Source organism: Arachis duranensis, chromosome 5 (assembly GCF_000817695.3).
Source record: "Arachis duranensis cultivar V14167 chromosome 5, aradu.V14167.gnm2.J7QH, whole genome shotgun sequence".
Classification (NCBI taxonomy): Eukaryota; Viridiplantae; Streptophyta; class Magnoliopsida; order Fabales; family Fabaceae; genus Arachis; species Arachis duranensis.
Genome location: NC_029776.3, coordinates 25,017,682 through 25,028,790, shown reverse-complemented (window position 1 = coordinate 25,028,790; position 11,109 = coordinate 25,017,682). Strand labels below are relative to the sequence as shown.

Genomic DNA, 11,109 nt, shown 5'->3' with positions numbered 1-11,109 from the left:
TTGTTTTGAGCCAATAGTGCATCCATATGGTTTAGCTCCATCACTCCTCAAGTATTGCTCCTTTCAGAAGCATAGAAGTAGTCATTCTCAGCTACAGTCTCGATGACACATATGGCTTCTTCAATGGTGTTTTTCTTGTTTAGAGATCCCCCAAATGAATGGTCTACTGCATTTTTTGATTCATAAGAAAGACCCTCATAGAAAATGTGTAGTTACACCCATTCATTGAACATGTCTGGTGGGCACCTTCTTGTTAAGTCCTTAAACCTCTCCCATGCCTCATAGAGAGTTTCACCATCTTGTTGCCTGAAGGTTTGTACCTCAGCTCTCAACCTGTTGATTCTTTGAGAAGGGTAGAATCTCGCAAAGAATTTGTTCACCACATCTTCCCACGTTGTTAAACTCTCCTTCGGGAAAGATTCTAGCCATTTAGATACTTTATCCCTGAGTGAAAATGGGAACAAAAGCAGTCTATAGGTGTCAGGATGAACACCATTAGACTTCACAGTATCAAATATCCTTAGGAAGGTGGTTAGATGTTGATTGGGGTCTTCTTGGGCACTTCCTCCGAATGGACAGTTGTTCTGAACGAGGGTGATGAGCTGGGGCTTTAGTTCAAAGTTATTGGCATGTATGGTTGGCTTTAGTTCAAAGTTATTGGATTGATGTAAGAGGCTAGAACTCTTCTCTCTTGCCCAGCATGATTCACTGGGAAAATAGATGAAGAAGAAAGGAAACAGAAACAAAATAGCTAAACTGGAAGTAAATGACTAAAATGAAATAATCAAAACAAAGAAAATTGCTCAATCTAGTTATCCTCCAACTTAATCATTGTCGATACAAAATAAATCCCCGGCAACGGCGTCATAAACTTGATGCACGGAAACTTGTCTCTCAAGAAATTTCCCTTCGGCAAGTATACCGAATTGTCGTCAAGTAAAAACTCACAATAGATTAAGGTCGAATCCCATAGGGATTGATTGGTCAAGAAACTTTAATTGGAGGAAAGTTCTAGTTGAGCTAAGCAGAAGTTGAGTTGATAATTGTAGAAAATTAAATAGTGGGAAAGCAAATGACAGAAAATGTAAATGCTGGAAATAAATGGCGGAATGTAAATTGTAGAATCTTAAATGGAGATTTGGGAAGATGAACATAAAAGTAAATGACAGAAGGTAAAGAGAATAGGTAAGATCAGAAATTGGGGATTCATTGGACTTAGGAGATGTTGCATTCTCCAGATCAAGTTTATTCTCATCTCTTCCTCAATCAATACATTCATTGATCTCCTTGGCAATCTTAAGTGATTGGATCCCAATTCCTTGGCAACGCAATCTCTCTAAGCTTGAACAATTGCCCAATTCCTTGATTTAATTGCTCATGGGAAGAGATGAAGTATGGTCACTAATTATACCACATGTATTTCCAAATCAAAGGGTTGGTAGAATTATATGTCACTATATCCATCCAAACCCCAATTTGGTCCAACATGAGAAAGCAATTTTAGTATGATCTCCTCATCCCTTTTCCAAGGCTCAAAGGAGCTCTAATTATGGAGAGTTTCTTTTCCAAGACAACTAACCAATTGATTTAAGATCAAAAGCTTTCTAGTAAATCAAGAGAAAAGAAAGAGGAAGAAGAATGAAAACTATAATTGATCCATCAAATTACAACAGAGCTCCCTAACCCAATGAAAAGGGGTTTAGTTGTTCATAGCTCTAAAAATGGAAGATGATAGAGAAGAGTGCATTCTCCAGTAAACTAGAATTTGCAGGAAAAGTAAATATACAGAATGTAGTTCCCAATAATGCCAAGACTCCTTTCTAGTTCAAAACTACTTCCTATATATACTACTCTTCTGATCTTCTAGTTAGCTCTTCAAGTCTTGGATATGGGCCCTTGATCTTTAGTTGAAGCAGTTACAGTCTTTAGTGGACTCAACTTTTCTTGCAGAAAGAATGTGAGTCAGGCATGGTAGGACGTTAGTTAGGACGTTAGTGGCGTTAACGTTAGGTGTAAACTTGGGTTCAAAAGCATTAGTGATGATAACTTTGACACTAACATTCCAAACCAATTGATCCACATTAACTTCAACGTTAGTGGTACTAACGTGACCACTAACGTAGTCTCTTAGCCCTTCGCAAGCGTTATTGGCACTTACTTTTACCAATAACGCTACTCCTTGTCCCTCTTTCCCACGTTAATGATCCACGTTAGTGTAACTAACGTGGCCCTTAATGTGGGCATGCCCAAGCTCGAGGTCGTTTGTGACACTCACCTTTGTCACTAACGCTTCAAAATGCCCCTTCTTTCCACGTTAGTGCCTCACGTTAATGGCATTAACGTGACCACTAATGTGGTTGTGCTTGCCATCTCCAACGTTAGTGACAAAGGTTATTATCACTAACGTTGGCCCATCATTCATTGCTCCACGTTACCATTCACGCTAGTGGTCTTAACGTGACTACTAACGTAGGCAATCTAAGCCTGATCCAGCATTAGTGACAAAGGTGAGTGTCACTAACGTTGGCGATCTCTTCTTTATTCCATGCTCCCCTTTCCTTTCCACGTTACCTCCCACGTTAATGTAACTAACGTGGCAACTAACGTGGGTTATGATGGCTTTCGAAGGCGTTATTGATGATAACTTTTCCACTAACGCTGCAAGCTTGCTCCCATTCCACGTTAGTGGTCACGTTAGTGAAACTAACGTGGCGGCTAACGTGGCTCTTCTTTGCTTCCTTTGTCCTGAAATCAAACAAACAGGGTGCATCAAAGCTTTGTTCCAAGTTATGAGATCATGCATCATCCATTTTATCATTCAATTCATGCATAAATCTCATGAAATCATGTAAAGTTCACAATGTTTGCTTGAATCAAGATGTAAGTGTGTTTTTACCCAAAACTTGCTTATTTACTAAGAAAATGCATGAAACTACCCTAAAACAGTAAAGAAAAGGTCAGCGAAACTGGCCCAGATGCCCTGGCATCAGCAGGTCATGATTACTACTACTTTTTGGATGACTATTCAGGCTACAACCAAATTGCAGTAGATCCATCTGGAGTATTCGCCTACAGAAGAATGCCATTTGGACTGTGCAATGCACCTGCAACCTTCCAGAGATGCATGCTCTCTATCTTCTCTGATATGGTGGAGAAATTTCTGGATGTCTTCATGGATGACTTCTCAGTATTTGGAAACTCATTCAGCTCCTGTCTTGACCATCTAGCACTTGTTTTGAAAAGGTGCCAAGAGACTAACCTGGTTTTAAATTGGGAGAAATGTCACTTTATGGTGACTGAAGAAATTATCCTTGGGCAAAAAATTTTGAACAAGGGAATAGAAGTGGATCATGCTAAGGTAGAGGTAATTTTCAATTACCACCACCTGCCAATGTTAAGGCAATCAGAAGCTTTCTAGGGCACGCAAGATTTTATAGGAGGTTTATAAAGGATTTTTCAAAAATTGCAAAACCTCTGAGCAATCTGCTAGCTGCTGACACACCATTTGTCTTTGACATAGAGTGTCTGCAGGCGTTTGAGACTCTGAAAGTTAAGCTGGTCACAGCACCAGTCATTTTTGCACCATACTGGACATTACCATTCGAACTAATGTGTGATGCTAGTGACCATGCCATTAGTGCCGTATTGGGATAGAGGCATGACAAGCTTCTGCATGTCATTTATTATACTAGACGTGTTTTAAATGACACATAGAAGAATTACACAACCACAGAAAAGAAGTTGCTTGCAGTGGTTTATGCCATTGACAAGTTCAGATCCTATTTAGTAGGATCAAAAGTGATTGTGTACACTGACCATGCTGCTCTAAAATATCTCCTCACAAAGCAGGATTCAAAACCCAGACTCATAAGATGGGTGTTGCTTCAGGAAGAGTTTGATATAGAAATAAGAGACAGAAAAGGGACAGAGAACCAAGTAGCCGATCACCTGTCTCGGATAGAACCAGTAGCAGGAGCATCCCTCCCTCCTACTGAGATCTCTGAAACTTTTCCAGATGAGCAATTGTTTGCCATTCAGGAAGCACCATGGTTTGCAGATATTGCAAACTATAAGCTGTGAGATTCATACCCAAAGAGTATAGTAGGCAGCAAGCAAAAAAATTGGTTTCTGATGTAAAGTACTACTTGTGGGATGAACCATATCTTTTTAAAAGCTGTGCAGACGGAATGATCCGTAGATGTGTACCTAGAGAAGAGGCATAGAAAATCCTATGGCACTGCCATGGATCACAATATGGAGGACATTTTGGAGGTGAGCAAACAGCCACAAGGGTTCTCCAATGTGGCTTCTATTGGCCTACTCTCTATAGAGACTCCCGAGAGTTTGTACGTAACTGTGACAGTTGCCAAAGAGCTGGTAATCTGCCTCACGGTTATGCCATGCTTCAGCAAGGGATCTTAGAGATTGAGTTGTTTGATGTATGGGGTATTGACTTCATGGGACCTTTCCCACCATCATATTCAAACACTTATATTCTGGTGGCAGTAGACAATGTATCTAAATGGGTAGAGGTAATTGCAGCACCCACTAATGATACTAAGACAATGCTGAAATTTCTCCAGAAACATATCTTCAGCAGGTTTGGTGTCTATAGAGTACTGATCAGTGATGGAGGCACTCACTTCTGCAATAAGCAGCTTGACTCTGCTTTGGTCCGATATGGAATTAACAACAAAGTGGCAACTCCATATCATCAACAGACAAATGGGCAGGCTGAAGTCTCAAATAGAGAACTAAAATGAATCCTGGAACAGACTGTAAATACCCATAGAAGAGATTGGATAAGAAGTCTAGATGATGCTCTGTGGGCATATAGAACCGCATTCAAGACTCTTATAGGAACCTCTCCATACCAGCTTGTGTATGGAAAAGCCTGTCATCTACCAGTGGAACTGGAACACAAGGTCTACTGGGCAACCAGGTTCCTAAACCTTGATGCTAAGGTAGCTGGAGAGAAAAGATTACTCCAGTTGAATGAGCTAGAAAAGTTCAGACTCAATGCTTTCGAAAATGCTAAAATTTACAGGAGAAAGCAAAAAGGTGGCATGACAGAAAGCTATCATCTAGAGTCTTTGAGCCAAGACAGAAGGTTCTGCTATTTGACTCTATGCTCAGATTGTTCCCTAGGGAAACTGAAATCCCGATGGAAGGGACCATATGTGATTACAAGTGTGTCACCATATGGATATGTAGAGCTTCAGGATATTGACTCTAATAAAAAGTTCATTGTTAATAGACAGAGAGTTAAGCATTATCTTGAAGGCAATATTGAGCAAGAATGCTCAAGACTGAGACTGGATTAATGCTCAGTAAAGTCCAACTAAAGACAGTAAAGAAGCGCTTGCTGGGAGGCAACACCAGCCATTAGCAAAGGTGATGTTATTCAAATAATAATTATACGAGTTTAATAAAGTTTATTTTTAAGGTATATGGTCAATTGCAAAGGTTTACAGAGTAACAGAAGAGTCCAGAACAGAAAAATAAAGAATCCAATGGAAAAGAAGTTACTAGTGTTTAAACGCTAGTAAATGTAGCAAACTGGGCATTAAACGCCAGAATGGGCAGCATTCTGAGCATTTAACGCCAGAAACAGCAGCCTCCTGGGCGTTTAGAAAAACGCCCAGTGACAAAGGCTTTCTGGCGTTTAACGCCAGCCAGGGTACCTGGCTGGGCGTTAAATGGCCAAAATGGCCACCAGATGGGCGTTAAACGCCAGAATGGCTATCATTCTGGGCGTTTAACGCCAGAACAGCAAGGAGGGACAGAATTTCGTTTCTAACTCAAATTTTTTCAAATTTTCTTGTTTTAATTCCTAATTTTCTGCATAAAAATATTACAAATCTTCATCTTTCAATCCCCATTTCAAAAAATAAAAAATAAAAAATTAATAATCTTATAAAATCTTTAAAATTCCTTTTCAATTCTTTTTCAAAACATCTTTTAAAACTCATTTATCTCTACAATTTCTTCCCAAATCTTTTTCATTCATCCATATTATCTTTTATTTTTTATGCATTAACAAAAATTCAAATTTTACTTCCTCATATCTTTTTCATATCTTTTAAAATTTCAAATCCTATATTTTTCAAATCATGTTTATCTTTTATCAAATCCTATCTTTCTATCTTTTTCAAAAAGAATTCGAAACCCATTCCCTCCCTTTTTAAAACACATTCGGCCACCTTCCTAGACCCATCATTCGAATCTATTTCTCCCTCTCTTCCTCTTCTGCTCTTCCTCTTCTTTCTTTCTTTTTCTTGAGGACAAGCAAACCTCTAAATGGTATGTTTTTCCGTGATCATGGCCCTAAAAGGAAAATAAACCACTCCAAGAGGCAAGAAAGAAAACAATCCAAAACCTTGGATACATGAGAGGTTCTGCACCAAAGAACATGCAGACCATTACTTCAAAATTATGTGCCAAAGATCAGTGATCCTGGAAGTTAAATTCGATCTGAAAGAAGACGAATATTCGGAGATCCAAGAGCAGATTCGAAACAGGGGCTGGGAAATCCTGGCTAATCCTGAGATACATGTTTAAAGAAACATGATCCATGAATTCTATGTAAATCTGTGGATGACAGATAAGCAAAGAATGGAGGGAACTGCCTTTCACACCTTTCGGACTGTGGTAAGAGGAAAGGTTATTTACTTCCATCTTGATAAAGTGAGAGAAGTCCTCAAACTTCCTCAGCTATAAGATGATCCAGAATCCTTTAATAGGAGAATGGCTAAAGATAAAAAGATGGATCAAGTTCTAGAGGACATATGCCTCCCTGGAACCAACTGAATAACCAACTCAAAAGGTGTCCCAAACTAGCTGAAGAGAGGAGATCTCAAACCAGTCACTATACTTTCCACCAGTAACCGGTCTGAAGGCACTGTCAAAAGGGCAGTGATGATTCACTGTATTATGCTGGAAAAAGAAGTGGAAGTTCATCAGCTGATTCCTTGTGAGATTTACATATTTGCAAACAAAGAATCTACTGAGGCCAAATTAAACAAGGAATCCACTGAGGCCAAATTGGCTTACCCAAGCTTGATCAGTCTGTTATGTAAATATGCGGGGGTGAAGATAAGAGTGGATGATTACATCCTAGTTGAACACCCAATCACCAAAAAGGTAATGGATGGAACTCAAATTCAAGACAACCTCATTAAGAGGAGGGCGCATGAGCTCCTCCCAGAAATTCCTCAATTTGACTATTGGGCCCGCTTAGAAGCATCTGTCACCAAGCTGTAAGAAACTATGGATCAACTCAAACAAGAGCAGCAGAATCAGAACAGCATGCTTTGCAAACTTCTCAAAGAATAGGAGAAGCAAGGGAGTGAGATACAGGAGCTAAAGCGCCAGAAGCTGTCCTTTGATGAGCTAGCTGTCCCACAGATTGAGGGAGCACCTCTCTCTCAAAATAAAGGTTGTTGAGTCCTAACTCTGTGATAACTTCTGTTATTAGAGACCTATTTTAGGATTGCATGAGTATTAGTATTAGAGTTGCATGAGCATTAGTATTATTTTTATCAATTTGGGTATAATTTACTCCTCTTATCATCATTAAACATGAATAAAATAGTAGATTTTTTTAGAAGAGCAAGGGTGCAAATATTTTGAGTACAAAATAAGAAAAATTCAAATTATTTATATGTGGTGGCATTACTTTAGCTCTCTGAATGAATGCTTGAACAGTGCATATTTTTTATAGTGAAGTTTATGAATGTTAAAATTGTTGGCTCTTGAAAGAATAATGAAAAAAAGAGAAATGTTATTGATAATCTAAAAAATCATAAAATTGATTCTTGAAGTAAGAAAAAGCAGTGAAAAATACAAAGCTTGCGAAAAAAAGAAAGAAAGAAAAAGAAAAAGCAAGCAGAAAAAGCCAGTAACCCTTTAACTAAAAGGCAAGGGTAAAGAGGATCCAAGACTTTGACCATCAATGGATAGGAGGGCCCAAAGGAATAAAATCCTGGCCTAAGCTGCTAAATCAAGTTGTCCCTAACCATGTGCTTGTGTCATGAAGGTCCAAGTAAAAAGCTTGGGACTAAGTGGTTAAAGTCGTGATCCAAAGCAAAAGAGTGTGCTTAAGAACTCTGGACACCTCTAACTGGGGACTCTAGCAAAGCTGAGTCACAATCTGAAAAGGTTCACTCAGTCATATGTCTGTGGCAGTTATGTATCCGGTGGTAATATTGGAAAACAAGATGCTTAGGGTCACAGCCAAGACTCATAAGTAGTTGTGTTCAAGAATCAACATACTTAACTAGGAGAATCAATAACACTATCAGAATTCTGAGTTCCTATGGATGCCAATCATTCTGAACTTCAAAGGATAAAATGAGATGCCAAAATTATTCAGAAGCAAAAAGCTCTAAGCCCCGCTCATCTAATTTGAATTTGAGCTTCATTAAAGATTGATAAACCACTATTTTATGGTTTATATTGTGTTTAATTGTGTGGTTTTATCATGATCCTTACCCACTTATTCATTAATTTAGCATGCATTTATATTTCCTTCCTGAAATTATTACATGGTTGAAAACTGCTTCCTAGAGACTTTTTAATTATGCATTTTAGTTCTCCCTTATCCCATTCGATGCCGTGATCTGTGTGTTAATTGTTTCAGGCTATATAGGGCATGGATGAGTTGGAGATTGGAAAGGAAGCTAGCAAAAATGGAAGGAACACAAGAAATTGAGGAGATAACCAGCGAGAATTGACGCAGTCGCATGGCTCACGCGTTCGCGCAAAAGAGGAGAAATCGCAGTGATGCGGCCGCATGGCTCACGCGACCATGCGGAATGGAAAAGCATAAGTGACGCGGAGGCGTGGACGACGTGAACGCGTGGCAGGGAAAAACGCGAATGACGCATCCGCATGGATGACGCGATCGCGTGACGTGCGCGATCTGCATAATCTGCAGATTCGGCTGGGGGCGATTTTGGGCCCTGTTTTGACCCAGTTCTCGGCCCTGAACAGCATACTAGAGCCAGAGAACATGCAGAAACCAGAGACAACAATTCATTCTACACAGTTTTAGTTTTAGATCTAGTTTTTACTCCTCCTCTAGGTTTTTCTCTCTACATATTGATAGTTTTTAGGATTTGATTTTTCTACCACTTTTTGCATTGGGATACTGAGAAGAGTTATTACCTCATCAAGACTTCATCATTCTAGTTCGTTTTCTTTACTTGGCTTTGCTCTTCCATGTCCTTTGCTTTGTTAATTTTACCATTGGAATATTATTAGGATTTATTTAATACAAGGATTACTTTTATTTTTATTTGATTATTTTGATTTTATTTACAATGTCTTTCTTTAATTCCTTTTCATATGTTATGAATTTTACATTCACAATGAGCGAGTAGTTCCCTAACTTGATGGGGAGTTGATTGAAAGGAACACTTGAGTTGGAAAGCTTAAAGGAAAGATTATAATTGGGTTTATTGTTGGCTTGTCCTCTATTCACTAATACCAATCCCTTTTTATTAAGTGCATTGCAACTTGTGAACGGACGTAGCATTCTAATTTGTTTGACTTTCCCTTACCTAGTAAAAGATAACTAAACAGGATAACCTTCAATTATCAATTAATCTAGAGAGTAATCCAACAATAGCAGGACTTCCAACTAATCAACTCCCAATCAAGGCTTTTATTTACATTATTCAAATTCCCCAATTTTATTTCCTGTTTACTCAACTCAAACCTTTTTGAAAACATTTGATTAATAAAATAGCACACTTTTCTGCAACTCGTTGGGAGACGACCTGGGATTCATACTCCCAGTATTTAAAATTTAAATTTCTGTGACACCTTTCTAAATTGACAAGTGGATTTCTGGTGAGTTAAGAACTATACTTGCAACGTATATATTTTAATAATTTTTAATTCACCAATTTCTGCCGCATCAATTTTTGGCGCCGTTGCCGGGGAGTTGCAATAGTGTGTTGGTTTATTGATTGGTATTTATTTTTATTGCAATTTTTTCTTTTCATTCTATCACTATGAACTGTACGTTTCTTTCGTTAAATGATGCGTTCTCTTCCTGATCCAAGCTTGCCAGCATTTGACCCTGAAATTGAAAGAACTCTTTCACATATAAGGCGAGCTAGGTGTAGGCGACTCCTCTTTGAGGACGAACCTGAACCATCATCTAAGGAATAAACAAACCCCTTTTCTACTGATCCAGTTCATTTACTTGTAGGTGACATGGCAGCACCCAAAAGAGTCACTATCCAGGAGGAAGGAGCCCCTTATTTTACGCTCCAACCATTCCAAGCACACCACCCAGCAGTAGCTGTAGATTTTGAAATAAAGTCTTCACTACTCAACTTGATGCCCAAATTTCATGGCTTACCTGCTCAAGAGCCTATCAAGTATCTTAGGGATTTCCAGACTGCTTGTTCTACTGTTAAGCGTGATGGCGCTGATGAAATCTCTATTCTATTGAAATCCTTCCCGTTTTCTCTGGAGGGAAAGGCAAGAGAGTGGTACTACACTCAACCCAGAGAAACTGTTTCCAACTGGGATACACTTAGGAGAGAATTTCTGGATAAATTCTTTCCAGCTGAAGTTGCCGATAAGCTGAGGAAGGACATGTCTATGATCGTTCAGGATGAATCTGAGACCCTCTATGAATACTTGGAACGCTTCAATACACTTCGAGATGCATGTCCCTATCATATGATTGACAAGATAGTTCTGCTCGGTTACTTTACACAGGGTTTGAGATCTCAAGATAGGACCACACTGAAAGGTGCTTGCAATGGTTCTATGAAAAAGTACAAGACTACGGACGAAGCATGGCAATTGATCAGAGACTTAGCTGACTCTACTAGGAGTCATAGGCAGAGACAAAGTCGGTCAAAAGCTGTTGCGAAGGTATCCACTAATACATAGACTACTGCTATAGCCCAGAGTCTATGTGAATTGACCAACTTGCTGAAGCAAATGCAATTGAATCAACAACAACCTCAGCAAGTTCAGCCTTCCCCACCACAGCACAGCCAGCAGTTAGTTCCACAAAGAGTATGCAGAATCTGTGCAGATTACAGTCACTATACCGATGAGTGTCCGCAGCTCCAACCAGAAGAT

The 11,109-nt window shown here is 39.1% G+C and overlaps 1 non-coding gene across 1 annotated transcript; it reads left to right on the top strand.

Annotated features, from left to right (window-relative positions):
- Positions 1-231: 231 nt before the first annotated feature.
- Positions 232-335, top strand: LOC127748137 (small nucleolar RNA R71). The gene has a single exon (XR_008010080.1). It is a non-coding gene; the product is annotated as a small nucleolar RNA R71 (small nucleolar RNA).
- The last annotated feature ends 10,774 nt before the right edge of the window (positions 336-11,109 follow it).